Source organism: Chroicocephalus ridibundus, chromosome 5 (genome assembly GCF_963924245.1).
Source record: "Chroicocephalus ridibundus chromosome 5, bChrRid1.1, whole genome shotgun sequence".
Classification (NCBI taxonomy): Eukaryota; Metazoa; Chordata; class Aves; order Charadriiformes; family Laridae; genus Chroicocephalus; species Chroicocephalus ridibundus.
In genome coordinates, this window is record NC_086288.1 from 4,803,482 (window position 1) to 4,830,389 (window position 26,908).

The 26,908-nt window shown below is 39.0% G+C and overlaps 1 protein-coding gene across 1 annotated transcript in view; it reads left to right on the top strand.

Annotated features, from left to right (window-relative positions):
- Nucleotides 1–17,523: 17,523 nt before the first annotated feature.
- Nucleotides 17,524–26,908, top strand: part of NDST4 (N-deacetylase and N-sulfotransferase 4) — a 147,459-nt gene continuing 138,074 nt past the window's right edge. Inside the window, exon 1 of the mRNA XM_063336645.1 lies at nucleotides 17,524–17,575. The gene's annotated coding sequence lies outside the window, so the exon portion shown is untranslated. The remainder of the gene's footprint in view (nucleotides 17,576–26,908) is intronic.

The window sequence follows — 26,908 nt, forward strand, 5'->3', positions numbered from 1 at the left end:
TTGGATTTATTTTAAATTAAAAAGTAGCATTTCTTATACTCCATCAGCATACTATAAGGGCGATTAAAACATTTTGGAGAGCTCTAGTTTTAGTTTGTCTTCAACTTTTCTGTTGTAGAAAAGCAAGTTACTTCTTGGAATTAACATTCTTGATACTTTTTCTGAGATGACGATAACTCTTTTTTAGCTTCCTTTTTCTTGGGGTATCAGAAACTGTTAAATTTATCCTTGCTACCATAGAATATCAGAAGACATTTAAGAGCCTACTGTTAAAAATGGATTTGAACAAAATATCTTTGATCAGGTTAGGGGTTATTAAAGTTTATGCGGCAGGGAGAGTAACATGCACGCAAATAGATAATTATTCATAAGAAGTATATTAATGGCACTGACAAAATGTAAGCTGTTTGATAATCCAAAGGGGTTGCAAGACAGGTAAAATGTTTCCAAAGCATCTTGCTTCTTTACTACTCAAACTTATTTTTTACCTCTCCCATGCATGCCACGCAGCAGAGGCAACAGTACCTATGTCCAAAGCTGCAAAGCCAGGACCGTTTTCCTGCTGAGATGTGGGTATCTGTCATCTCCTCCCATACCCTGGTTTCCAGCGAAAAGAAAACCACAACACCCAGTGGGTAACCAGAGCTCCGAGACTCCAGCAGATAAGGTGGTGAGCACCTGCCTCCCAGGTTAAACAGAGATGCTGTGGTCCAACGTTGTCACTGTGGTACTGAAACGCCCAGGTCAGTCACCTAGATCCCCACCCAAGTGGGATCGGTTTTGTCAAACAGATTTATAGGTTGGACGTTTGTTTTATTTCTGCTTTTCGTAGACTTTGCCAGGAATTAATCCTTTCTTGAAAGGACTCATTCAATAAATTTTCATATGATTACTTCTCTTTACAGTTTGTTTCATGCGACTCTTGAGCACCTCCGCATATTTAATAGCGCACAACAGTCTGAACATCGCTGTCCACAAGACTTGGCAATAACAAAGAACAGAATATTTCAGTTGCAAGGGAACCTAGCAACAATCACCTATGTCCAACTGCAATATACATCATCCATCATTTTCATCCCACGAGAACGTTTGACTGACTTTATGCACAAAGATCGCTTAATCCACTGAAACACAGTCCACAATAGCTAAATTAAGGCTAGAATTGAAGACCAGGGATAAAAATTTGAGAGAACGTTGTCCTTGTTTAGAGCCTATAACATTTGTTAAAGGACACAAAATCTAACTGTAAAAGAGCACTTACAAAAAGCAGAAAAATAAGCAGTAAAAAGAAGATGTGCAACTGAAGCAATATAATCTAGACCCAGTCTGAAAGCATTGGAAGTGAACCAGCACCTATCAGCTTCTGTGGATTATACGTTTAATATTTAGGGATCCAGTAAAGTATCTTGCTAACAATGCGCATAAACATAGCGGAGCACAAAACTATTTTTTGAACATCTGAATATTCAGGAAATTTTTTCCATCTATGTTTTACCAAGAAAGAAAAAAAAAAAAATATATATACACATGTAACACAGTAGTTCTGCCCCTCAGAGTGTGCAGGGTGTTCAATTTGTCTAATGTCACGTAACAATAATTTTTATTTAAATTAGCGATAGAAGTGTCAAGGAACCATCACATCCATGTCTAAATTCTTATGGTGTAAAATCAGGGTGAAGTACAAACAAATCCAACATTTTATGTAAATCCTGAAACATCAGCCAAGCATTTTAAGAGCAGTTCAACTATCCGGATGAAATTCTCTTCTCAAACTACTGAAGTCATTCTGAATAAAATGCTAATGGAGAATGAATCATCATGAACTGTTAGTTTAATTCCTTTCTGGACAGAGGATTTTTTTCGTGAATTGCCCCTGTATTGTCTTGGACAAAGGTACAGAACACGTTTTCAGAGCAACACTTTCTGATTATGGGATACTACTAAGTTTTTCACTTTGAGCAGTCAGGATTTAAAATAAACAGCTCACAACTGACAGGAGATGAACCAAAATCCCCTAATCCCAAACCCTTCCTACACACCAAAAAGCACTGTCCAGAATTTCACTGCAGCAGCACTTTACAAGCACACTACAGGTTATAAACTCATTGCAGCAAAGCCATTATTGCAACGTAAAACCAGCCAGGGCTAATCAACAGGGACAAACTGGAGCAGCACTGGAAAAATCAAGGGACACGCAGATCATCATGATGGACAGCTGACATGTATGCAGAAGAGTCACTGTCAGGATTTGTGGAGCTTAAATAAGGTGTTTGAAAGAATGAGGCCTACAGATGTTTCTAGAAATTTTGTCAAATCTAACGTGGGGTCAATATGGGGAAAAAGGTATACAGAAGTGTCTAGTTGAAGAGAACGGACCTAGGCAGAATGCAACCTATGGGTAAACAACAATGTGAAAAGTGTAAAGGGAAGCAAGGGCCTCTGAAGGTGAAGTTAAAATGTTTGACGTGAAAGAAAACTGGAAGCCTGCAGAGGAATACAAAGAGGAGGTAAAAAACAGTCAAAGCCACCAGCAGTACACAATTTTCTGGCAGTGTTTTCAAATCATACCTGAATTTGTTACAAAAATTGGGACATTAAGTTTTGAAAGTCTGCTGAGGGAGCAATAGAGCAGAGCACACCTCTTAAAGATGCTTTGGAGAAAGAATCTGTAACGGTTAGAGGCACCCAAAAAGACTAAGTTAAAGCAACATAGGAAAACCTAATACCCGAGGTTATATATGCTCGAATCACAGACAGTTCACAAGAGAAGGAAGCAGGTGACAATGTTCCATGGAGAAAAGTGCAGCAGCAGAGTAACCTATTTTACTCATTTTGAGCTTGATCTAATGGCAAAGATATGGATAGCGGGACAGATCGATCAAGATGTTAGTTCAGAAAGAGAACAATTCTGAAGGAGAGCTCTAAGAGGTGTGTGCATGAGGGATACGATGTGAACACAATCATAGCAATTCCTTAAGGATTTCCCAGAGCTGTGATTACAACTTCTTTCAGAGCAGCTACACCTGCGTACAAAACATCGTATTTGGAGAAACTGAAATGATCCGAGTTCTGTATTTCCTTTCCAGACAGCTCTCTCCCTCACATACCTCTCTGGCTAGGACAGAAATAAGGACGCAAGGGCACAGACATCTTATTTCTAGGCCATCTGCATAAAGTACACTCCCCAGAGCTAACATGCAGTGCCACCAGACCTTTTCTCTTACTTTTCAAGCTCAGTAAATGCCAAGCATTCTGCAGACTGCAGTAGACACTTTCACCTAAAAGACTACATTTTGCATGAGTTTCAAAGCTATCTGTTGACCGCAGAAGCTGTGTTTTCATATGGATGTCAAAACAGCACAAATACTCTTCACTCAGCAAGTTACTAAAGATTCTCAAGGATGTATTTTCAAGAGCTCAAACCATCCCAATAACCACAGCGTTGATTATGGTGATCTGTTTTCTTATTTCGTTTCCTGTAGTCTGAAACCATCGCACAAACCTTGCCTGTAAAGCTTGTTCGGGTTTTAACTTTGAAGACCTGTGAATACATTAGGTGAAGCCTGCAGCCGATCGAATGTTCTGCTCAAGTCTATTTCCAAATATATGAGACAAGTATCTCATTTGTGTCATCGCTCTGCAGAAGCACTAGAAAACCACACACTCTCATCACAAGGCACAGCATACCACACATACAGAAACTACCACAAGCCACATTAGTAACATTCCCTTCTAGTATTTACCAGGGTCAAAGTTTAAAAAAAAAAAGCAAACCAAATCACAACATTTAGGTCTTTCTCGTCCCCAAGAACACCCATAAATTCTTTCTCAGCAGATCTTGTTCCCAGCCAAGAAAGCATCCTTTTCCCACTCTATTTTCCTCCAGTTTCCTCCTGAATGACAACAGGATTACAGAAGACTTGAATCTGTATCAAGCAGGCAAGTAGTCAAAAAACTCTATAGCTGAAGGAGCAATCAAGCCTAATTCTTACAATGCTTAGGGTTGGGTTGGTTTGTTGTTGGTTTTTGGGGTGTTTTTTTTCTGGGGGGGGGTGGGGAGAGGGGAGGATTTGACGGTCATTGGAATTTTTAAGTCATTTACTTAAGTAAATACCTAAATTCACGTTTCGGTAGGTTAAATGCATTAGCTGAACACACAGACCAGATTTCCTAAGTGCATTTCCTGTGCAAATACTCAACATAAGCAAGTCCACACAGACTAAGATGGTTTCTCTGCTAGGATTTATCCATGCTGAATGATTAAACCGTGGATAACTGATGTAAAGTTTCAGGAGTACAAGGTAATAACCAGAACGATCCTTATTTTGCTGCATTTTTGCTTTTCATAATTTCAATTGTTGAATCAGCTAGAGCAAAATACTTTGGTTGACTGTATATATGCCACGTCAATCAAATATTTGGGTTTCCATTATGTTCTTATGTCGAAACGTTTTACAGCATGTTAACGAACCTTGCAGGCAACTGAAAGGCGAAATTAGTATAAATTAGTATCACTTTTCTAGTCAAAGATTATCATTAAACCCAATGCTTCAGAGCTCTGGGTATTTTCTGTTACTTACATCAATATTCACTACACAACACAAAGTTCACACTAAGAACAAATAAGGCAACTTTAATACTAGGTATTTTGCTGTTTCTAAACTAGTCTAATGAGAAAAGTGGAACTTTAACAGTATTCATGACAAAATGCCTTGCCAGAAACAACCAGGCCATCAACTTCAGTTTTATTTTCTCTAGAGAAGTTGCAGTGAGCTGTTTCATTATATTGAAATTGTTTTGTCAGCACACTGTTTAAAAGAGCAATAGGGCTGTGCTGTACAAAAATACAGACGCTGCTTACTCTAACTTATTAAAAAAGAGAAATCATAGCCTACTGATCTTTTCAAAGTGTTCAGTACAATAAATATGTCAAAACTCCTGAAATCTCCATATTAAAGAATTTGAAGAAGGTAAAACGTGAGCACAAGACATTCAGTTGAATGAAATCACAACAAAGAGCCTTTAAAGCTACTTTTTACAGTGTCATTCAATGAAAACCTGATAAGAGCCATGATTATTAGATCAGCACATATAAAAAAATGTAATGGTGTTTAACCCTATTGTAAGTGAAACATACTTTTTCAATGGTCAAAACCACCTTTTGCCTTCAGCCTCCTCTTCAAACCACCACGTGCTTTTGACTGAGCACTGGCTAAGCTGTGATTTCATCTAAGAAAAATGCAGAGGTAAAAACGCTCTCCTTGTAAGCAAAAAACTAGCAAGTTTTTACATAATCACTGTATTTGATCCCGTAAGTGTCATTGTTGAAATGTCGCTTTGAAATCAAGGACACCAAACCCTGACACAATTAACACGCCATTTTTCCAAGTTAAATATTGATTCTCCAATATATTACTCTCAGATTCACTCAGTATAACACAGTTGAAGCCTGTGTATTTATGGGTCATCTTGTTAAATGAGGCTGTTAACACCTTTCCCACTTATTCTGCTTGCAGTATTCTCTCAGATAGCTGTTTATCAGTTAGTACTTATATTACCTACCCTATAACGTTACCTAATCCATAAATAATTAGGTCTCAAACTTTTTATAAAGGTCAGTGATACTATCTTTTTCCTCCTGAAAGACAAACCAAGGGTGTAGAAGAGTGATGTGGTTTCTCTAGAGCCGCCTAGTCATCGGTAGACAAAACCAAGGTCAGGTCTCCAGAGGTCCAGTGGACTGCTGTACTGGCAACATTTTCCATACATCAGATATACCTGAAGTATGTCTCTGGGGTTAGACAGATTAAAGGAGACACCTTTGAGTCACGTAACTTTCAGATTACATGTTGTGTATGAATTAAATGGAATACCTAAAATATTTTGAACAAGTAATACCAAGCAGTGATTTTAAACTCTTATAAATAGAAAAATTGTAGGTGAATTTCTGTGCTCAGAGTCAGGCATAGTCTTAGCTGAAGATAACAGATGTGTAATGCAACAAGGCACACTGATGTATACTCTTAAACACCTCTTGAAAATATTTCATTTCAAATACGAATCAACAGTCATCTTTATTTCTCCTGGTTTTTGCTTCTTTTGAATATTCAGAAGCACATACACCTTTCTGGTTCCCTGGACTTACCTTGACCCGCTTCCAGTCTGACTGAAAATGCCACTTAAAGTATAAGCAGGCCAGGTCCGTAGAGGATTCAGTGTTCCTTCACTGCTTGAATTTAAAACTAGCCTTCTCATTTGCAAATTTTTCATTAAATTAGCACTTTTTTCTTCGCATACAGAACTGTTAATGAGTTAGCTTGGTTAAAGCTTCCTTTATGAGGTTAACAATTCAGGAATATAAGAAAATAAAAAAATAAGACAGGATTATAGTAATATCTCAAACTGAAATTTCTAAATATACAAGTATTTTTCCTCCCTCTGGATTCATGACTCACTTGTTTTGACTCATAGTCTAAAATACTCCCCTCAGAAACTCTTCCTAGTTTGTTTGCTACTTTTAATGTCTGTATCGGGACTTCAACAGCATGGAAGCTACTCTACGGAACAAAACACATCTGCGCAAGAAACTGAGCAGGTTGGCCACTGTCCTGCACTGAAACGCTTGCTGACTCCAAGCCTGGGTAGAACTTCAGCTCCTGCAGTGAAATAAAAGCTTTACTTCAGAACATCCACAGGCCAGCATGCTCAGGAGCAGGCCGCCTCTCAGATACACCAACGCTGGGGAACTCGATGGACCAACCTCCAGGTTGAAACAACCTGTACAGGACCGTTACATAAACCCTTCTGTACAGTTCCAATACTTCAAAAATCCCCCCCCATTACAGATCTCACTTTGTGCTCTCTCGCCCCAAATAATTGTCACCTAAAGTGACACAAGGGTATCTAAAATGCTTTCACCTATGGCTCGGAAATCTATGAACTCCATCTCCTGAAACACTTTAAAAGAAGAAAGCCTTAGAGCAAATACAGATTAAGTACGGCAAGTAAGTTCTGAAAGCAGCTGTCAAACGATGCAACAGAATTCCAGCAGGAAATTATGCATTTGGTAGAGTTGTTAGAAAAAATTTCCAGCAGGTCATCTACAGAAAATGCTGCTATATTAGTACCAGAATGGTTGCAGTTGCAATTAATGGTTGCTTATTGCAACTAATTGCTCAAAGAAAAACAAAAGGAAAATTCAAGATGCAGAACTCAGGTTGTTTTACTATTTCATTTTAAGTTTTTCCTCTTTTTTCAAATTCCCTTGTTCCATTTATCTTTAATCCTATTGTATGCATAGATATGAATTATTCAATTGCAGTGAAAAATAACATTTTCATTTTATTATTTCAGCCTTTCCTTGAAATATTTTGAGCCTTTGATTTTCTCAGCATAATTCAGACTGAAAACACTAAATTGCTTGAAAGTTTCCCTTTTGTTTTTCCAGCTCATGAAATAAGAAAATGATTATTGGGAAAAAAGCAAGAACATTTCCTCAACCTGAAAATATTAAAGAAAGAGAGCACTGTAGAATGAAATAATTTCAAAATAAAACCTATATGGTTTCCTGGCATGATGAAAATACTAGATTATCAATGTATAGCCGTTCCAAGAGGTCACGTTACCTGAAGTTAAAATGAAAGCCAGTAACACTTTGCATTTCTATGTTATCTTCGATACCAAGTGGCCTGCCATGTTGTGTTAAAAGGCTCACATACAAAACATCGCTTGATGTAGTACAGTCAGTAGTCATACTATAGAATGCAATGGTTTGACCTTACATACCTTATAGGCCATTTGACAGTGAAGCACTATCACCACCCGAGGTGCAAATTCACTTTCCTTAATAAACCAACCTGATTTTACATCCAGTTTTTTTGTTTTGCTAGAGCCACGTAAGTATGTCAGGATCTGACTGACTCTGAACTTTCCCGCTGAGGGACAGAATGCCATTTTTTTCTTACTGCAACTTTCATCTAAGAGATGAGGAAGTGGCCACTAGGGACGTCAGTTTGATGGCATGTGCTGGAATGATTTGAGATAGGAAGCTCCATTTCCGAGATGAAAAGGCAGTTTCTACTTAATGACCGAGGCTAGCTACAGGAAGAGGGTTATTAGCACAATAAAAATCACGAATGGTTCACAATCATATTCCAAAGTCAGAAACAGCATCCGGATTTATGAGCCACAAGCCTTCTTGGAGTCAAAAGAAACCTAGCATCCTCTGACTCTGTCCCCTGTTACTCTACTTTCTGTTCCGGGAAAATATGCAATAGAAAAAAAAAATGCATACTTGAGTATAAATGTGTATGCAAAGGATGGAGTTGCCCTTTCTTTTCATGAAGGGTTTACAGATTGGTATCTACGTCATAGATAAGCATCATCCTAAGTTATTATTAGCCAATACACATGCCACCACATTCTGGCAATTTGCCACATCCCAAAGTTGTGTGGACCTACATCTGCCTCAAGAAAAGCTCTTGAAAATAACGCCTATGTTACGCTAAGAAAATTGGCATGCGCAGGCTCACTTCCCCAGAAGTTTAGCTCAAGCTGATTTAGGGCCACCTGGATCTCCTGTCAGATCCCTCACTGATGAGAACTGCCGAATTAAGCTCTTCCCTTCAATTGTCACAAGAGTGCCTTATTTCATCTCCAGCCTTGATTGCCCCCTTAAAGTACACCACAGAAGTATTTGCCGTGCACATCAAGCGGCAAGATGAAAGAGTGTAAATCACAAATCTAGGGTGATTATCCAAAAATCAGACTGCTGAGAAATGAAGCGTAATATCAGTTAAAGTGTCACTAAAACAGAGTTATGAGTATAGTCAGGTAAAATACTTGATAATTGCTTGTAATTTTCAGTGTTTGGAAAACAATTTCCTGGCCAGATGTTTTCACATTGTATTAGATGTTTCACTCCCTGTCAAGTGTTGTACATTTTCTCTAGTTTATGATTCAAGGTGTTAATCATATTCAGTCTTTCAGGATGATTACCTGGTAACATTAACATACAAATGTACAGTGATTATCTCTCCTTTTCAGAAGTCTTTGCATTTTGCACAAGGAAAAAAATAATAAAAGAAATAAATCAGTCTCCTTCAACTTGCATGATGTCTATTTCAAAAATGAAATTACTATGAATTCAGAGTCTATGAAAATTAAGTATTAATCAACATCAAAGTACAGAAAACTTTCACCTAGGCTTGAAAGTGGGAACACAGAGTTAATGTCTTACAACAGGCCAGAACTTATAGGCATAACTACCTCATAAAACATGTACGTTCCTTACTTGCAGTCTCCAGTGCTTTCATATCCTATTGATAAGACCTACAAAGCGCTGAGTATCTACAGCCATTTCTGAGGAACACACAGCAATTTACAGTATACCATCCTAAAAAATTAGGCCGCTATTTCAGAACAGAAAGGAAATTACTATCAAATCTCCAGCCTTCTATTGTTAAACAGTAAAAATTATGTAGGAAAATTGGGCAACACCACCCAAAGCTAAAAAGAAAATGGAGATCACTTGCAGAGGAATTTGATAGAGGCAGTACGATGAGAATACATCTCCAATTTACACCAATTTAACAGAAGCTCCATGAATTATCTAAATTTGTTCCTAGGGGCATTAATACATAGTCATTTTTGTATGCCTGAATTGATTATGTCCTGCTGCGTAAAGAAAATGGGGAACATCACAGCAACAATACTGCGCAGAGTTGCAGCTATATACATGCTTATGCAAGATTTGCCCAAGATCAGTGACTGGTATTTGGAGGGTGCTGGAGAGAGAAGAGACAAGCCCTTGGAACTAATTTCACTTCCAAAAATTTGGGTACAGTAATGAGTTGGGCTCCTCTGCAGGCTCCAAGCGCCCAGGCTTCCTCTCTGTGTGTTGAGGCTGGGGTGGTCTTCTCAGAAGCATAGATTTATAGAATCGTTTTGGTTGGAAGAGACCTTTAAGATCATCAAGCCCAACGATTAAGCTAACACTGCCAACTCCACCACTAAGCCACGTTCCTCAGCATCACCATCTACACATCAGCATTCCCAGCCCAGGCAATCTAGCTGTAAGTCCTTAGAATAATCCCAAAACACCACTTTGGTATCAAAGCATAAATGCCTAAATTAACCTTCCTGGGTATTGCGATTGTTCACTCGCCTGCTCAGATTTCGTCTAACACAGCTCATCCTAAGGCCTGACATATGCTGACCTAACGGAGCAGCACCACTAAGTCAAAGAAAGAGCACCACAGAAGCGGGAGAGGTGGCCAGAAAGAGCTCAAAGGCCGTTATACAGAGATTATCACCTGCAGATTGCTGCCTCCTGCAGCCACCACCTTTACATATTGAGTGCCTGGAAGATTTTTCACAATGGAAATGGTTTAGGATCAAATTTCCTTGCTGGAAGGTATAAAAACATCAGTTTACCCAAAAACTCTTTGAAGCAGATCTAACAGCAGCTGGACTGCCAAGGCTTTTGTGCTCCCTCTTGTGATACAGGGAACTTGCGCACAGGGACAGAGGAGGAAGGATGAACACTCTTGTCATCGGCTGGGGAACTAATTTTTCTCATAGGCGCAGAAGTTAAGAGTTACAGGTTATAAAGTTATGAAACCTCATGACTCGAGTGGTAAATAAGTGAATTCACAAGATGGACTATAATCTGCACAAAGGAAATTGAACCCTTCTTTGTTATATTTCTTAATGAGGTCATAAAATAGTTTTACATACTAATTTACTAAATTTACTAGTTTACATAGAACATTGTCCCGTAAATTTGAGATATCAAAACAGCCCATGACAGGTATTCAGAAGGACAGCGCACAACCCTCCTTCACTCTCAGCAGGAATCAGCGATGGACACAAGACCACAATCTATTCAGGAATATCTGATCTAGATTTATATACACCCCAGTAGAAATAACGTGGCCTAATGTCTTGGCTAATTCCTGGTGCTGTGCTCTGTCCATTACTCTTGCTTCTGTTTTTCTATTGAGCCTTTCATCTTACAGCATCAAGGTTGGATGATTTTAAAAAAATAAATCCGATTAGTCTTTCAATCACTTCAGTTCATTTTTGTTTCTTTATTCTTTGCTCTCTTAGTTGATACTCCCCCGGTCCTTTTGACCGCTCCACAGTTCTGGCACTGAAAGATATTATTTTCAAAAAATATGGGAGAAAAAAAGGCAAAAGGAAACATCAATGCATTCACATTTTCCTTTGTTTTTCTGTCACTAAACTCATACATATTTGTACTGCAGACCAACAAACAGCTTCCCTTATCAGGCAGGAGCCAGGATCACCTATTTCAGAGTTTGGTAAATATTATCACCACACCTGTATTCAAAAACAGAACTGATAAATCATCAAAAGCGTCAAATGAAGGGAAATGTTGCTCTACGATCATAAGAAAAAACAGAAATGGGAAAGTTTGTATCAATTTCATTACAAATTAGTTCCAGCATTTTGCCCTTATTTCACTATGATGAAAGTACATATAGTCTTCCTCTTTTTTAGTGCTTAATATATAGTTTGCTTCTTCCCCTTGAATGATATCTTTCTCTGCAAGCAACGCCAAGTTGATTGCTAAGCTAGACTTCAAACTCCGGTGTCGCTGATGACTCCAGCGTTTTCATATTGAGGTGCCAACACAATCATCTACGTGCTTCAAACCTGCACCTAAATCACTGTGTATTCTGGTCTCCAGTTCCAGGCTGGTTCTGACAAACATTAATGGCAAATTCATGGAACTCTCAGACTTTTGCTATTAATTTGCATGAAAGCAGGGTTTCACTTTAAATTTCCACCTCAGAGCCCCCTTAAACATAGAATATGCCACTGGAAGAAATCCCATAAAGACACTAAAAATACAAAAGAATGAATCCTGCATTTTATTTAAGCCGAAGGCAAAATGATTACAGACTTCATTGGGGTGAGGTCTGTGCAGAGTAGGAATGACAATTAAGACCCAGGCAGAGGATTTGTATTTAATAGACCCTGTGATGAATGTCTAATGTCTTCAAGCCAACACTTATAACACTTCCATATTTAGCATTAGTTTTACTTTTGTTTATATTCATTCTATACGTCATCTACGCATTTTATTTTTCTTTTCTTCAATTTTTCAAAGTTTAGCTAAAAAAACCATCTGTGTAGAAGTAAGACCAAGCTTTGCCCCCGTTGATTCGCCAAAATCCCTCACGCATTTAAGCAAACTCGTTCATTTCTGAAGGTTTATCGGTTCACAGTATCTTCTTTCCTCTACGCATCGGGTTTTAAACTTTAACTGTTGGCTACTAGTGCGGTCCACTGATTTATGATCTTCAAAGGCTATATTTTCAAGAAAAGACACTAACTCGTATTTAGTTAAACACTTGTAGACTGAGAAGGGGAAATAAACACCTAGTGCTTTAAGGGAACCAGCCCCCATTGCTACTTTTCACAAAACTTGCTTACTGTTCCTGGATGAGATAGTACAGGTAAACTGGCATCAAAGGAGAAGAACTGAAATAATTTATTTTTTTTTAAAGATGATTCAAAGGAGGAACCACTGACATGATATATACTCCTCATTCTGTGTCTCTCATTTTCTGAACTGTGTATCTTTTATTCTATATGACTTTTCTTTAGTCGCAAAAGTGATATCATGTAATAAAACTGCAGGAGAATAATCTTCAGTTAGCTCCACTTTAAAGAAATAAATATTTCAGCACAAACTTTTACTTAGAATTTCAAGCTCATTAATCTACATTTACACATATTGTTAGTCAAGATATTCTGTTAAAACTTTACCGATTACTTAGAAAAATTAAGTAAAGTGAGTGTTATTTATGGAAAATTAGCTATCATTCAACATTAGCTAACAAAAAACCCAACAAATGTAACTGCTTGAGAAGTAACGAATGCATTTTATGTCTATTTTTATTGCAGGACTACACGATTAATGAGCTGTCATAGTCTTAAGGCATTCATTGACATGTTTCTGAAGTTTGCTCAGATAATAAGCCTTAAGAGATGAATGAAGCATGTCCTGCCAGACCTGTTGTGATGATTTCCTTGTACTATAACTGGGGGACATGAAGGATCTCAGCTATTCTTAAAAAAAAACATCTGCCTTCTCGTTAATCAAATCCTGCCTTACACTGTGCGAGTGCCATTATGAAGAAGAGAAGCACTCGATACCAGCCCACACAGAGCATCAAATAATCTGGATTCTTCAGTTGTGTGGACCTCCCCAGGTGAAGGGAAGATGTACGTAAGATGTAGACAGCCCCCAGAGAGCTGGTCCACAGGCCACAGTGTTCCATAACCTTCGCACCACAGATAAATCCACGGAAAGCATAAAAAACCCCCTTAGTTTAGTCTGATTAACCATTTTGGATGATCTTTGTGAACAGAACTTCTGTCAGGACACAATATAGCCCACCAATCATTATCTTTTCACATGAGCCTATCTAGGAAAAAGTCGCTGCAGACAGCATAACTTGGCATCATTGTTTAAGAACTTTCTTAAAAAAAAAAAAAAAAGGGATTATTCTGAAGAGTAAGTTTTCCTTTGTAAAGGAGGACACGTGTGGTCAGACAGTTACTCTCAGAAGGATTTTCTGTACAGAGAGTTTAAGTCTAAAGGTTACAAGAAGATATTTTTAAAGAGACATATTCTGCAGTGAACATAGAGTACTTTAAAAAATCATCTTTGCCTAATTTTGGGTCTTTTTTGGGTTTGTTTTTTTTTTAAATAGCAGAACTACACCAACTTTAGCGCTGAACATGGCTCCTGAGTTTCCTTACATCTTACTGTATATAAAACAAATTGCTTTCTTGCAAAGTGTCCATATTTGTTCAGATACTCAGGTAGCACACATTTGAAAGCAACAGGTACATGTTTGTTTCTTATGTTACCCATATAAGCTCTCAGTAAGAGAGCAAACAGCAAGGACCGAATAAATAGGGCAACTATCTCTTTCAATCAGGCAGCCAAAAAAAGAGAAAGCAGCCAGTGCTTAGCAAGAGTCTTCCCTCTTAAAAATAGAAAACCCACCTGAATTGTGCTTCCCCGACTCATAAGATATTGTGTCTAAAGCCACAGGGATAGAAGGCACTGCTCACTCGTCTTTGCTATCTTAAGTGATTTGACAAACTCCTGAAACGTACCTGCCAACGTTAGGCAAGTATTTGGATGGCTTTAAACAACCGTGGAGCTAGACTGAGAACTACAAATTGTACCCTGATGGTGCCTCTATATCTACTGAATACAGTAGAAATTCAGTGCAGCAGAGAAGCCATCCCAGCATCCCAAGTGATAGCTTTGGGTTATTCATCATTAACACCAGCATCAAATGCAAAACTGTTGATTAGAAGTGAAGTCCTACCACCTTTGGGTTTCTTGTTGGTGCTGTCAAGAACAGGGCTTTCTATTGTCTGAACAAAAAGGATAGCTTACAAATACGAGCTGTAAGATTTCACATCACTGTCATACGGAAGGAATTTACAGGGAACCATTTCTGGACTGCAGTATATTGCTAAGAAGTTGCCAGGAAACAAAGTATTCCTCCTCTTCCTTTCTTTTATGTTTCTCTAATCTGGTTTTCCTTTCCATGCTCCTGTTCATCAGATGCAATTGTTTGTCCACGTTATTTTGTACTAGAGTATTTTGACATATCTAAAGGTTTTTGATAGTCAGCCAGTAACTAAGTTTGCTAGTTTTCAACTGCAAAAAAACCCAACCCAACATTTCTTATAACATGTCTCTTTTTGTTTTCTTTCATTTGCCAACCATAAAACAAAGACCCAAACTAGATGAAGATAATTTTCGCAGTTCCCTCCAACAGAACAACTGCAAGTCATGATGCTTTCTCCAAGCTCTTAAACGCCCAGAGCACAGGATTTGGGGTTTTTTGTTGTTGTTGCTTGGGTTTTTTAAAAGCAAGAAATGTAATCTGAAGGATTCATTTGAACAAAGATGTTTTCAAAATTGAAACAGTTATTTTAAGGTCATCTGCAGAGCATCCTGATGAAAGATCATAAAGAATTGAAGTATTTCTCTTTACAGAGGATAGGATTAGGGAAACTGGATACAATGATTACAGTTCTTTCCTTGACTGAAATCTAGGCCAGGAAGAGAAAATTTGTATCGACTAACTTGACTGCTATTTCTGCAACATAACCACCATATGATGATGCTTATTAAACAGCAAAGTGTGTATACAAACTGAAGGAGAACACTTATAATACCTGAAGTAGTAAGTAGAGGGACAGGGGAAATCTCTTGCTGTTCATTTTTAAGCTAATTGGCAGGGATAAGCTTTACTAGAAACATTTCGGCAGTAACAGGTATGGTTTAGTACATAATTTGTTACAATGTAAGGAAACACACATCTAAGTTTACGGAAAGAATTAAGTTCAATATTATTGGGTAATTAATGTGACATTGACAAAGTAGCTTGTTGTATGCATGTATGCATACATTACTTAGCAAAAATTAAACATATTTGTCCTCTCCTGAAAACCAGCGGTGCAATAAATCACAGAAGCAACTTGTATAATTCTGCCAACTAGAAGCTAAAGATTGACAGCATTAAATCAGGTAATTTCCAGCTCCCGGTATCCATGCAATTTTTCTGAACTGGCCATGACCCCTGTTGTGGGTTAACCATGGTAGGCAGCCAAGCACTACACAGCTGCTTGCTCACACCTCCATACTGGGCAGGAGCAGGGAGAAAATCAGGAGGGCATACATGAGAAAACTCTTAGGTTGAAATAAAGACAGCTTAATAAGTAAAAGAGAAAAAGATGACAAGACAAAAGAAAAGCAAGTGATGCAAAAAGCAGCACTCGCAACCAGGTAACTACTGCCTGGCCAGTCCCTGAACAGCAAACCCTGGCAAACTCCCTGCCCCAACCCCAGGTTTACTGCTGAGGACAATGTGGTATCGTATGGCATATCCCCTTCGCCATCTGGGGCCAGGTCTCCTGGCTGTGTCCTCTCCCAGACTCTTGCCAACCCTGCCGCTCCATGATGTGCAAACACTGCTCAACAATAGCTAAAGCATTGGTATGTTATCAACACTTTTTAGGTCACAAAGCCAAAATACAGCACCTACCATGCAGGCAGCCATGAAGAAAATTAACTCTATCCCAGACAAAACCAGCACAACTCCCCCCCCACACACACACGATGGCAGCGTTTATCAAGCAAGGTGTTTTGTGTTCTGAAATCTGAATAAGCAAAGACCTCTCAGAAAGAGTGAGCCTCAAGAAAATCAACCTCTCCTTTACACAAGAATTTTGGCTGAATCCTTATATATTAATCAGCTCACAGTAAGATCACACATATGCCTGCAATGCCAGATTTCAGGTGGTTGTTTGTTTTGGGTGGGTTTTTTTTAGTGGAGAAATAACGCTCTGTAGTCCAAAAAAGAAAACATTATTTGGCATCGTTATTCCAAAATGTTGCCTGCTATGTAAAAAGCTCATCAATAAGAGACCTTTCTATTTCAAATCAGGTTTCTTAAGATGACTGGCCTTCATGGATAGGTACTCAAAGCCTCAAAGAAGGAAGAATATCTTTATTTTCAGCACTGAGTTATTAAAGAGGGAAAACTTGTACTGATTGGAGTCATAGTATTTCTGAACTACTTGGACAAATGAAACTGCTAACTTCATTTTTTTCAGGAAGTTGATTGCAAGAGTAAACCCAGATATTTGTTCACTGAAAGTGACAAAGAAAGATGAGGGGAGGAGATGCTGTAGCAAAAGCATTTGCCAGTATTCTTTTATTGCCTGTAAGGGAAGTCACTTGCTAAATTTTCAGTAGGTTGCCTTTCAGCATCAAAGTTTTTGCCCAACTGAAAGAGTAATGTGCTGCTGGGGTCTTACAAAGTTTAAAAAAAAAAGAAAAAAAAAAAAAAAGACCAAAATCAGCTGCAGCAGTTCAAGGGGGTAAGAGAAGATAGATCTGACTGGGAAGGACATTACCAGAACACTGTTTCTGTCACTCTTTGGAGCAGGGTTAGGCAGGAGGATGGCTCTTCAGCCTGGTCACCAGAATCACTTCTCAACCATTGCAGTTGCACCACAGGCAAGGCATGGACATTAGACCGTTAAGACAAGAATAACCGAAAGGCAGAGAGCATCCATGAGCTGCCTGGAAGGGACATGTGTTGTTTTGCTTTGAGCAAGTTCATATAAAGTCTGTCCAGGAGAAAGCAAAAGTTTTAGAGCGCTTGTGGTTGCTTGTGCCCCACTCCAGCTCTGCTGTACACAAACACGTCCTCTCCAGAAGGTACTCTTTTTTTTCCTTTTACCCCTCAGTAACCTTTTTTTTTTTTTTTTAAACAGAGTTCAGTTTATCACACATCGTACTTTCTTAAACTAACATAAAAAACCCACCGAAACCACAAGTTTTGTTTCTGGTCCCATGTGCCCGAGCACAGGAAACCCAGGGTTTTGGAGCCAAACAGGAAGCGGTGCTTTCTACAAGACAACGAGCTGCGCGGCTTCACACACCCCTGCGCTGTGGATAATTAAGGAGCTGGCAGTAATTGAAAATATCCCTGCTTCTTTCACAGTAAGTACCTTGCATTACTGGTTGATGTATTGTAGCTACTGACACATGACAGAATAATTTGTCTTTTATTCAGCTCCAACACTGAATTATTGGAAGTTGGAGTTGTCTGTGGCCTAGAGGGAGACATTGTGCCAGTTTCATTTGCTGTTATTGAAGGCAAGAGGTTTATAAAAGTTAATGAAATACAGCCAGCAAAGAGACTGCAGAGGGTCTGAACCTCAGAAGCAGCAGCATACAGATGCCTATTGTTATTACACAAGGCAGCAAAAATGCATCAGTCTTTCTATGCTATGATACCATAGAAAATACTTAACATTTTCATTGAAACTGCTCATTTTCTATCATTTGACTAACCGCACTAGCTGTTCATTTAAGTCATGCATAGCAATGTTACAGAACAGAGACACTGAAATGAAGAAAACAGACCAAAGGTTTTCAATATATTCATGCCTTAAGAGATTAGCTCTCCCAATCCACAACTGCAATTAACTTACTTCAAAAATCTTAAAGATGTGTCCTGCACCATCCAGTTATTAGGGAGATGGTCTTCACCTGATGTGCCACTTGCACATAGACTCAGACTACAAAATGTGCAAATCATTTCTGAAAGAACTTTTTGACAGTTGAAAATTTAATCCTATGTAAGGCATAGAAACTCATACAATCCTAGTATATTATGAAAGGCACTTTGACAGAAAAAAGATTAACATTACTTTAGAGCTCTAACAGTTGAGCCATCGCTGAAGAACTTAACACCTGTTTACATGGCTTGGTTGTGGGGGTTTAAAATAAATCTCACTAATACTTTGAGAAAAATCATGATGCTATTTGCTTTCTGGGATCTAGAAAGAGATTAAAATGTCAAGAAAAGCATCAAGTTTTCTAAGATGCACTATTTACTGATAACAGCTAAATAACTTTCCCTCATTACTAAGGAAAATGATTCTGTAGCAAAATATCCATGGATGTCTGCATAAGCAAGTCTGAGGAACTTTTTTTTTTTTTTAAAGCAGTAACATCTTCCACTAGAGTAACTTGAGGAAAGGAATTCTTTGCACTTTTTTCTTTTAAATGAAACAGAGGAAAAAACATTGACCTCGAATGTCCCTTTTATCACAGCATCTCCTTTAGGCTTTGTCATAAACCTCCAAGGTTGCCAGTGCTCTGGAACCAAATTATACCGTACATTGCAACCAGTGTTATTCTGGCTGCTGAGCCTTCTTCTGACCTGGGCATGGAGAGATCAGGCTGATTCCAAGATATTTGCTCATTGTCTTTGCTATAAAAACATAGAAGCCTGCCTCTATACCATTAAAGCTGCTGCTTGCACAACGGAGCGGTGACTGAAGTTGTCAGGGAGATCCATTCCTACAACACACTAAACTTTTTTTTTTTTTCCCACGTGAATGCTACCTCCATGAGCCTTCCTTGTGCTCAGCCTCTTCTGCACTCCTCGTAGCAGAGCTGGACCACTACCTAACCCCTTTTCCATCCCCTGCAGGCAGGGCAGCCAATTTTCTAGCGCACAGGGAAGTTGTACGTTACAGTAACTCTTGCTCTGCTTTCCCGACCACCTCAGTAGAAGACATAAATAAAAGCATGGAAATGGCAGGGGACAGGTGTAAGCAGAGAAGAAAAGTATCCCTGATAGGAGGCCAAAGGGGACAATAGAAGAATAACTGTCAGAAAAGAACAAACAGAAGGTGGGAGGAAGGGAGGGCATGCACATCGGAGGGGGGGGGAAGGAAGTGGCCAAGCAGCACTGCAGGTTAAAGCCTTCCTGCTGCTTTTGATTTCTCTTCAGTTATGAGCAAAGCTTCTGTACAGTTAAAAACCAAGATACCTCAAACTACTACAGAATAAAGTCCTACCCACAAAACCCCTTGAACGTCTCGGTCAACCTTTGGCGACACCTTAGTTCTAGTGCAGTCAGGTACTGCTGCTACAGCATCATCCAGTCAAAAAACCTCGACTCTCGTTCTCTGCCTTTGTTACCAATACCAACAGTTTGATACTTTCAAATATATTTATGGGTCCATTTCAGTCTTCAGTTTTCTCTTCAGCAATAATAGCAGCAAGATATCAAGCATTATGGGTTTTAACTGGAAGGCTACTGTATATCATAGTAGGCATGCTCTTACCTTTGAAAAATTGGAGACTGTTCCTCACTTGATAACATTAGGCCTTAAGTCAGGATGAAAATTTTCATTGCCAAGAATTTCCAAGGCAAAAGCAAGATTTGCAACAAGTTAACAGTACATTAAGAGCTGCAAAAAGAGCTCAGAAGTGAAAATCGTTCTATTGAAAACTGACTTTACTTAGAAGCAAATAAAATTTGAAAAATAGCTTTACTTTGAATTTGATGTTCTATGAAACTATTTTCTTTCACAGTTATGCTGCGTTTCAGATTCCCTTGGTACATATCAGCTAGTCTTTCCTCTGTTAAAATGTAATCCTACTCCCTCCAAGTAAACCAGATTTTTTTCCTCCAGATTAAGCAGAATTGGACCCTTTTAATCACGTCACCAAGAGTTAACAATGTATATTAAGCGCTGTTTTTAGAAATAGTTTTGTCAGTCTGTCAGTACATAATAGACTAAATGCTATATAAATCCATGGTAATGATTGTGTTAAACATCTTAATACTCTATATACTCCATTTTCACTATATCAAAGAGTGCTGCATGCATATTTGCTATAAGAGTAAGTGTTCTGCCTGAAGATGCTTGCTAGTTCTCTGCTGTTGGAGAAACATGCTCAGCGAGTCAAACAGGTTTCTGAAAAAATGCTTCTCCTTCAAGTTTAAAGCATTTTCTTGTTCATTCTTCAGTCCTTTGACATACCATCTTTATAAACTATCTGCTTTTATACTGTTCTCTAAACTTCTTCAAGCATTTGAGGGGCTTTGTTTTGTTGTGGGTTTTTTTTTTCCCCCTTCTACATCCCAGTTTTGTCTTACTTGTTCCAAGTTGTCTAGGTTCTCCTTTCTTACATTTTCCCCAGTTTTCTTCTATCCATGGAACCAGACTGTCTTCACATTTTCCAAATGCTACAATAGAAGCTCTGAAATCATGGGAGACTCTTGCACATTCCTTAGGTGCGGAAGCTTTTGTACAATTGTACCGAATTTTGTTCGCCCTGAATAATACTTTATTAAAAATTCTGTAGGTTAGAACACGCTCAAAGCTGATGTGATACTCATATTTTTTTTTCTGCTAAGCCAAGCACAAATTAACATTGAAATGCTTTTCAGATTATTGAAAAAAATCCAATAGTCTTCCGTGAACAAAACTCACCTTGCAGAACGCTATCATGAAAAAAATCTTCTAGAATTTCCCCCCCGCCCCAGTTTAGCTTTATTTCATAATTAGGAAAAATATATTTCCATAGCATTTTGTTACTTTTTCTAAAACTTACATAGACAAACATGATATACACATCATCAACCAGACACTACACACCGAATCAACAGTACTTTCTCAGTCTCGCACAAGGGATAAGGTTAATCCTATGTTCCTCATTTAATCTCATACTAAACACTATGCTGATGTGTGACTGGACATCAACAGCAAAACCAGAACAAACCTTACAGGCAAGACAACAAAATAGGCAATAAAACCCCCCTGATGCTTTTATTCAAGCACCCCAGACTCTGGGGCTTCCAAGTAGTTTGCCCATTTCCACCTCTTCCCCCTCCCTTTGTAGGGTGGCGTTTACCTCTAAGAGCGCTTACTACTCTCAGCAGCTAACGCTGACTGACACTTCTCAGGGCTTGCTGTTGACAATAGTTTTGCAAAAGCTAAACTGGTTGGAGTGTAATAGTCCATGCTCGACAAGTGCCTCAGGCCAGTATTTCAGCTGGAAGTTCCAGCTAGAACAGCCTGTCATTTTCAAGAAAGATTATATTTTTCTCTTCACCTTCTTTCCTTTTCTCCCCCACCCTAGAAGACTTTGTTTCATCCATACCGAAATACAGCTATTTTTACTCAGCTATCATCAGATTCCCATAAACACGCACAAGGGACTGGAGTTTGATAGTGTATGGTAAAGGTCACCTGGCCACAGATTAAACTAGTTTTTATGTCTACAACCATTCACCTAAATTCAGAAAAGCTGAATGATTTTTTGGTTTGTTTGATTAGAAGCCTTAAGTCTACTTCCACTAAGTTCCCAAAGCACTCAGCTTTTTTAAAAAATTAATGTGCACTCGACATACAACATCTCAAAGTTAATCAACATTATTTGCAATTGTTTCTCCCGGGGAAAAGAGGTCTTATAGAAAAAAAAAAATAAAATTGTGTATGCTCAATATCATCAGGCAGCATTGCATTTAAGTTGCACAGGTCACACTCTAGTTGATCCTCCCCAGCTAGTTACGAGGGTCGGCGTTTCAAAGAGGTGAGCAATGCAGTTCACCTACAGTTCAACATCTCTGTAAGCGACTTGAGTCCTGAAAAAATTCAATGTGTGGAATACAGTCTGAGTAATGCTGCAAAGCAATAGATATTCACAGCTCACTGCTTCTCTTTTCTCTTGTTTCTCCTTTCTTCCATTACTTCCCTCACCCTTTCCCCGCCCTCACCCCTCCACTCATTTCACCCTCCTACAGCATATCCAAGCACAGGGAAGAGCCACGACTGTTAATTCTTGACTAGGAACATGGTTGCTCAAATACAGCCTCAGTATCACTCCCTACTTTTTTGGGACTCAAACCAAAGCATGGGATCACTTGAGACCAGAAGATCTTCTGTTACATTTGACATTTACAAGGCAGAACATAGCTCAGGGTAAAACTAAGTACAAAATGCCTCTTCCCCCCCACCCAGGTAGGCAGATAGCTCATGTTTTAACTCGTAACTGAGAGCCAGGAAATATTCAGTCTAGATAACCGAGAATAAACTTGAGAAAGTAATCAAGTTTCCAGTTTCTTCAGAAATTTCATATGTTTGTTGCTTCCTGCAGAATTTTTTTTCTAGTTCATGCTGAAGTTTGGGAATATAGCAAGAGTTGGAAGATAAAACTTAACGAATTACAGATATCTAAAAAAATAATTAAAAGAAAAAATTGAGGAATTAATTTGGTGTTTGGAACAACGTACAGGCAAGATCCCTCGGCTGAACGGTTTCTGAAGATAAAGTTGAGATCTAGGTCAGAAATCAAACAGCCAGCAACACTGTTTTCACGGTTAGACTTATGTTCAGCCTGTGGAGAAGTTCCCTCACTGCAGCGGTTTTTGAATGCTTCCACACCTACTCTCTGAAGCAGACACTACCCTTTTAAAAAAACAGCTTTTCTGCAGTCTACTCCTGCATTAATTGTCAGAAAGATTTCTGATTTTCATTAAGGTTTCTCAGAGCAACTGAGTGGACAGTGCCTGAAGAATTTCATTAAGGCTTTGGCATAAGGGAAAAAACAACTGGCATTTAATATTCAATCAAAAATGAAGTGCTAGATTTCTCACTTGTGACATACATTGGTCAAACGTCTGACAAAACACAGCAGGAGAGAAAAGTTTTCAGAAAGAAGACTAAAAGCAATGCTTTTTTCCCCCCTTCTTTGCTCATTTAAAGAGTCCCATGCTTTTTAATAAGCTATTATAGGCTCACAGTTATCTCTAAGAACTCTTCCCATGGCTATGCATTTGTGCCTGGAACACCTTTCATTCATAATTCAGTGCAGCCAGCCTTAGTGGAAAACTATGTTACCTCTTATCTAACCGATAACAAACAAGATACCAGTTTCCCCTTAAAACTGAAGCAGGCTCATATCTTCTTTTGACAAAAGCTTGTCTGCAGGGCTGGCAGGTGATCTCAGCTGAGACCCAGCAGCACAAGAGTTGGCTACTATCCCGTAATAGACGAAAAGACAACCAGGTTTACTCCTCCTACAAATTCTGACTATGGCTACATTAGCTAGGAGCAGTTCTGAAAAAAAAAAAAAGAACAAAAACAAAAAAGAAAGAAGAAAAGCGCCTCACTCTTTCAATTAGGAGGTAGTATTTATTATTAGGTCATTAAAGCAAAGGTACTGACACCAACCTAGGACTACCAGAAAACACACTGCATCCTTTCACAATATGTAACATATTTAATTTTTCAGGCATCTTGGACATTTCCAAATGTGTTTGCCCTTCTTTGATTATTTATTATTTGCTGTTGCAGTATTTGCAAAAATTTTTTTAAAAGTTATTTATTGGGCAAAGTTTAATGTAAACAAGGAACTCCTAGCACAAACATTTCAGAAGAGCTGAGGTTGCAGACAGAGTCAACTATCCCATTGTGCAGAATTTGCTTCCAGAAGATGAAGCAACTGAAAGAAAAAAAACGTGCAGCAAGCATGCTTGGAAAACAAGATCTTAGAAGAAACATAAGCTTCTACTGATGAGGCTGCAAAGTAGTCCATACACATTTGCAGAAAAGTCATGAGGAAAGCTGTTCTCCTTTAAACTTTTCATTAAGTGCTCTACCTACTTCAATTGAAAGCGAGTCTTCCACACTACAATGCACATTAAATTTTCAGTTACTGTAGCTTTTAGACTGCATGTCACAGGAGAGCGTTCTCAGAACTGACATTCTGTATGGCACTGTGTGCATTTATTTTTTATATTAAGCAATTGACAAACACCAATGCACAAGTTTTTAGCCAAATCCACAAGCTGACAATAAAGTGTATCTCCCTGCATGATAGAAACAATTGCCATTTTCAGTTCCACTGGGGCAATTAAGGAAAAATCTTTAGTTCAACCTTATTTAAGATGGCAAACACTCGAAGTTCTCTCATATGCCTTCCTCTGTTATGGGTATTGCTTAGGCAGTGTGGTCAAAGAGCTGTTGGTTCCCATCAGTGGAGTATTTCCTTTCCGGAGCAAACCAGGCTGCTGCAGTCTACTTGAGCCATCTCCTCTCACCGGGAGAAAGAAGGGAGGGCTCAGAAGGAGACAGAAAAGTTTATTTGCGCAGCTTTCCCAGGCAGGGGATTTGGAACATTTTATCACCACCCATAATTGCTTCAGTTCAGTCAATACTTTTCTATTCTGGCTCTCAGAATCATATCCAAAAGGGAGAAATATGTTTTCTTTAGATAAAGATTCATTTTGCTGTATCAAACCCGGGGCCTCGTCCCAACTGCGCCTAGATCTGAGACTGAACGCAAAGCGGGGTTTGTAACAGGATCTGACCATGGGGAAACCGAGCTGCTTTCAGGGAGACTTGTTAAATTGGGAGAGGTCGTGAGCCTGAGCAGCCCAGATCTTAAGAGGGTCCTCCCCAACATCTTTTGAACTGATTTACAAGTCTGACTTGAAAATTCCCTGACACGTATTTAGAAGGAAGGCAGTAAGCCTTTATGGAATGTGAAACAGCATTAAAAAACCCAGGGCCCAAACATTTCAAGGCTCCAAGATAGTGCTTTCTTGACATAAAAGCAAGTTTCTTGTACTAAAAGCTTTAAAAGCTTGCTGTAATTTTTGCATTAATTCCTCCCCCCACCAGTACACACTTCAATAACTCAGCCTCCAACAGTTACTTTGTACTTTAAAGATTGTAACATCAACTTTTTTGGGGAAAGAAAAATATTTTCACAGCCATCATACAAAATATTATGTCTTCCTTGCTACCAATACCAAAATCTTTTTGTCTATGTTTACAAAGGCTAGTTTTCATTTCCTTTTTTCCCCCCCTCATTGTTTGTAGTTACAGCATTTGACCTAATTCTTATCACACTGGCTCACAGCAAGATAAAAAAAAATATTCCTAAGCAGACATTTGTATGCCAGTTTGCAGAAAACCCAGAACCTCCTGTAAACAACTTACAAATATTGGCATTAATTAAAGATAACTATGTACCTAAGAGGAAAGGACAGGCAAAAAGTAGGTAAGATGTTACTCAGTTGAGCAGATGCAATTTGCTGGTAAAATAAACACGCACTTTTTAGAGTCATTTAGAAGTGAGCTGCAAAAGCATTCAAGACAACAAGGCGAAAGCATTCAAAGCTGCTTCAGAATTAGCTAAATTAGGGGGAAGAGCTTAAAAGTGAAGTATCTAAGAGGTCAACAGTTATTTAACATCATGAGCCTTATCCTTTCTCAAGAACATTTTTTTGGGGGGTGTATGAAAGTATCCCTAAGAAAATATGTTGATGTAACTGTGCGAGTTTACGTGATAGGAACTGAGATGACACCAGGATAAGGTAATTCTTGAAGTAGCAGCAGGGAAGGTCAGCCTGTGACTCTATGGGGCTGCTTTTTAATTTAGGTTCAACCTGAAACACCTGGCCGGCATTCACAAGCATTTAGTCTCTTGCTTTCAAGAGCAGCCCAAGCATTCCAGTATTAAAGTTGAAGATGCCAAACCCAACTTGGGCTGATATACCAAGATATTACACAGTACTACAGATATACATATACATTAAAGTCCTTTCAGTCACTTTCTTCAACTATATTTAATCCAAATACTGAGCATGTACTTCAGGATTGCAGGTATTTTGGAAAAAAAAAAAAAATTCCCCATTACCAGAAGACAGACAAGAAGACTGCGTTAACTGGGAGGCAGAACCAACTAGACTGTTCAAACACACAAGTTAATGTCATCCTCCTAGCAGATTTGATCCCTCGTGCGTGGATAGCTATATTTCTGACATAGCCGCATGCTACATATGCTACTAAGAGATATGTTGGGGTACAAAAGCAGGAGCCTACAGCTTCAGCACAAAACCAGAAATCCTGCTTTGGCCCACAGCGAAGCTGACAGCAACGCAGAGAGATAAGACCATACCAACACAGACATCCCCAAAGGACCCTGACTCGCTGTCCCCACAGCCCAGGTTGCCTGGAAGCTCTGAAAGCCCCTGAACTATAGTAGCACACAGCTACACCCAGCACAGCCCACTGGAGAGGCTCCGGTACCCTCAGCAGAGAACAATCACTGCAACCCCATAGCAACCCATAACATCTCTTGCTATGAACACGAACAAAACTCATCTACCATGCCAATAAAACACACATACCTCCAGCATTACAAAAGATCCTGGTCATCCTTGTCTCACGTCCAACCAACTCCCACCACGTTCCCTCTAACAAAACTACCACCCTCAACTCCCAGCCCGTTTCTAAGAGCCACTCCTAATTGCCTGATCTCCCACAACTGGGGCAGGTAATGAGATTCCCACAGCTGGGGCGTATAATTGTCAGGCTCCTCAGCAGCCCTTGCCCAGACTGCTGCTCCTCCTTGTTATAGAGAGGGGAAAACAAACCCACCATGTGATGATCTGCATTATTTGCATTTCAAAATATACCTTAAGGCTCTCCACTTCCTAAGCGACTTGATCTGGAACAG